General features: G+C 44.7%; 1 pseudogene; it reads left to right on the plus strand.

Moving 5' to 3' along the window:
* Positions 1 to 1,600: 1,600 nt before the first annotated feature.
* On the plus strand, positions 1,601 to 1,755 carry LOC149874342 (U2 spliceosomal RNA; annotated as a pseudogene).
* The last annotated feature ends 2,528 nt before the right edge of the window (positions 1,756 to 4,283 follow it).

Below are 4,283 nucleotides of genomic sequence, written 5' to 3' on the forward strand. Positions count from 1 at the left end.
GTAATAGCCCAAAATTCTTAACTGCTTTTCCAAGTCTGTTATTCAGTTCAGTCTGAAGGTTAAGATTCCTGCTGATTGTAGAACCCAAGAAGTAAAACCAAAAAATGTGAATGACACCAAGAGATTTATCATCCAGAGTAATGTCAGGTATTAGTTCTTTCACTCCTTGGTACATGATCACAGTTTTCTTGAGGCTAATTGCCATCCCAAAGCTCTTGTAGGATTCAGAAAATCTGCCCAAAAGATTTTGCAGGAAAGATTCACAGTGCACAACCAAGGTCACATTATCCACAAATAAGAAGTCTCTCAGAACCAGTATTTTCATCTTTGTTTTCACTCTAAACTTTGTGATGATGAACAAGGTATTTAAAAGACAAAATGCCCACAGTGGTATGATACATTTTATAGGGAAATAAATGGTCTATGACTAATATAATGATTCTGAAATAGTTAATGATTTTGAAATTCATCTTAAAGCTGATGTTGAGGAAAGATAAGCTTCAATACTAACAGATAAAATTAGCGCGTTAACCATTTTCACAAAATCAAAGAAAGTTAACATAGCCTTTGTAATTTCTAGTTTTCTTTTAAATGAATAAACAATAAAACTGTCAAGTGTTACAGGTTATACACATCTACCTTGGCTGTTCATTTTTCACATAGACAAATGAAACTTAAAGCTGTTTAATGGTGAAGACTAAAAGTCACTGGGTGTGTCTACATGAGATGTTTACTGCTGATTTGCCTAATTAGCTCCATAGTAAAGTCTCAGCATTTACTTGTGTGGCCCTGTTAGGCTGCAGTAAACTAATAAACACCACTGTAGGTTAGTACTTGTCAATGTAAATATTATCCTAGGGTAGCATTATTTAGTGTGCCATAATGTACATGCAGACACTGATGGGACTGGCTGGGGCATGCGGATGCTTCAGTGTGGGGTCTGCCTGCCAGCTAGCTCCTCACTGAAGCACCCGTATGCCCCAAGCCAGGTCCTCTGTAGCATGCTCAGCTGGGTTGGAGCAGCCCTGGGCTGACAGGCTGAACCATGTGCTCCCCAATAGCTGGGGCTGCTCTGACCTGGTTCAACATGCTGTGGTCCTGGGAACATATGAAAATGTGGTGTCCAGGAGCAATAAACTTGTGCTGGCGTTTATTGTTTCACATTAATTGCACATGTAGATGTGCCCACTTAGTGCTTCAGGACATACACAACAAATTTGACTTTGCAAGTTTAAATAAAACTTTAGATTGATCCTTCTGCAAAAGGATTTAAATTGAATAAGGTGGGGGAGAATGACCACAGAATTAGAAGTTAATTTATCAGAACAGACCATAGGGTCAATTCTAGTTCTTGTTCCACCAGAATCTAGCAGCTCTCTGTAGCTAAGATAAAATTTCTTCTGTTCAGTAAGGCCAAGACAAAAAGCCTAATATCACCCTTAGTTTAGAGGGATAGGCTAGCAGTGGGGACCACGGAAGTCTCAGCTACAGAATAGTATACAGGTAGACAGACTACCTGTGCTGTAACTTATAGTAGACGCTAGCCGGGGGGAGGGCGAGTCTGCAGTGCAGTGCCTTGGAAGCAGCGTGACCACGTAGGCGAGCTCCCCAGGGTAATTGTCTCTGATATGTCCTCCATAGGAGGTCTATATTGAGCAGATTCTTTTTGGTATTGGGTGGTGGAACCGGAGCGTGCTCCATCCACTCCATGCATTGACCTGGTATTGCAGTGCTTCCAGGACCGGTGCAAAAAAACAGAAAAAAAAAAAAAATTATAGTAGACCAGGGGTGGGCAAAATGGCTGATCCAGCCAGCAGCTAGACTCCATTTCCCAGCAACCCCTGCCTGTATGGCTGGGGCTGGTCTCCATGAAGACCTCAGCTGCACCTGCACTGTGAAAGCTCAAGGTTGGGGTCATCATGGGGGCTGCTCTGGAGCAGCTGGGATCTTGTGATAGGGGAAGCTTGCTCCAGAGCCAGGGTAGAGCTTCAGTCTGTAGCCTGCACACTGGGAAGGGGTGCATTAGCAGGAGATTCCAGCTGTTCCCTGGCTTCTTGCAGCAGTGACAGCTTGGTCTGAAGCAGGGGCAGATCCACAATCCCCTGCTTGATCTAGCTTGCTCAGAGACTAGCATGGAGGCTACATATCATGGCTGTACCCTGGGTCTGGAGCAAGCTGCCCTCATTGCAAAATCCCAGCAACTCCAGGGCAGTCTCTGCCCTGCTCTGCCATGCACACTGCCAACATGACTGTGCCTCCCTAGCAACCCCAGCCTTAGTGGCAATGCACAGGGGGTGCACAGCAGTGTATGTGCACCCCCTGAGAGTGCTGGTACACCCCCTGACAGCAGCGTTCCAGGGCAGGGGGGGCAGACAACAGCACTGCTGCCCCCCCTGAGAGAGTGCCAGCTGGGGAGTGCACCAGGAAAAGTAGTCCTCCCCCATGGCTGATTCCATTGACTCATAAGTGCCAATAGCATTCTGCTGCTAGTTACAGGTCAACAGGATTGGCTGCAGGGAACCCCACCTCCCTCCAGCCAGCAGGATTGACCACAGGGCCTCCCCCACCAGTCACTAACTGTCTGTTGGGGGGGCAAGTGCCCCCCCATAACTCAGGAGACACCAGTTGCTCATGCACAGCCTTGAGCTTTCACAGTGCAGGTGCAGCTGGGGTCTCCATGGAAACTGGCCCCAGCCATGTGAGGATGGGCTATTGGAAAATGGAGTCCACTGCTGACCAAATCTGGACTGTGGGCTGGACTTTGCTCATCCCTGTAGTAGAACAAGAGGCTGCTATAAGCATTGGTGCCTGGCAGAGCATAATTTGGGTGGCATATCACTAACTCCATTTCCATATATCTGTAATGAATCTTGTGCCCTTAGTCTGAGTCAGATGGGAAAAAATCCATTGGTTCTGAAGAGTTTTGACTCACTGAGGCAAAAGGCAAGTTGCGGTGCACCTTATACACTGAACCAGGGGTTCATAAGCTTTTGAGAGCCACAGGTCACTTTATCAAATGTAGAGGTATCCTGAAAGAGACCTCTCTGTTTCACTGAGCATATGTTAAGCTGTCAGGGAGCCCTGTGGGGACTTAGAAAATTCCCCTCCTTTCTGCCAATCAAATGATTGAAATGGGGAGAGAGTCATTTTCCCCATGGCAACACCCCTAACCCCTAGAGTCCCAGGAGGATTACCACTGTAGGCACTTCCCCCCTCCCCACATACACACACTCCTCCAGTTTGACCCAGAAGAATGAGGGAAGGGACCATTCTTGCATAGTAGCAGAGGGAAGGGGCCATTCTTGCATAGGAGCAATCCCCTCCCCACACCCCCCCAGGCCTGTTTGTGGAAGCTGCTACTTTATAGCAGCTCCCAACTGCCTATTGACAGCCTGACCACTATCTAGGCAGGAGACAGGGTTGGTTGTTAATCATTTGGCTGCCTTAAGGGAGGGGATGATCCAAGGAGGAACCTTTTAGTGCCTCTGGGCTGGAAATCTCCACTGTAGCTTTCCAGCCAGTGGGTTGGAATGCATGTATATGCCAATTTTTGGTCTGGAATTCCTAGCACTATAAATTAACCACCTGCTCATAGCCCAACACATTTAGTTGAAAATAGAATCCCAATATTTTCAAAGGTTTCAAGTCTTAACTAAATATAAACCTAAATAGCAATATTTCAAATAAAAAAGTAAGCAAAAAGCTAATCATAAATCTTAAATAATCTACAGGGGTTTTTTTCCCCTTAGAGAAAATTATTTTAGACAGTTGATGCATAATATATCCTAAGTATTGTCACCTGGTCTTGAGTCACCTGCACAAAGGACATTTTACAATTCATATATGGGAACACAGCTGAAAAACAATAAATCTTCCAGAAACACTGATGGTTTAATGACTCTTTGGATGATACTAAGGCTGATAGCTCCACTTTAGTATGCATTAAAGTTGAACATAATCAGCTTGGAGTTACTTGTGAACATGACATATGTAATAGGTTTTCAAAGATATCCAAGTGCTGACAAGGCATCTTAGTCCCTAAACCCTAGTGTAAGCATCCTTAAAAACTGTTTTTTCAGTGATGAAATGTATCATGTTTACTGCAGTTTGCAAATGCTGCACAACACTGCATACACCTTATCACATATAAGGCACAATTCCCTATAATAGGTAAATTATCATATCCAGTGGAAAGTCATCTCCTTTTTAATTTTCTCTATTATACTTTAACCCTGTTTCCCTCATCCTTTAAATGCATTTCCATATTTCTATTGCCTTTCATC

This window comes from Crocodylus siamensis, chromosome 1, assembly GCF_052110815.1.
Source record: "Crocodylus siamensis isolate JL-2025a chromosome 1, ASM5211081v1, whole genome shotgun sequence".
NCBI lineage: Eukaryota > Metazoa > Chordata > Crocodylia > Crocodylidae > Crocodylus > Crocodylus siamensis.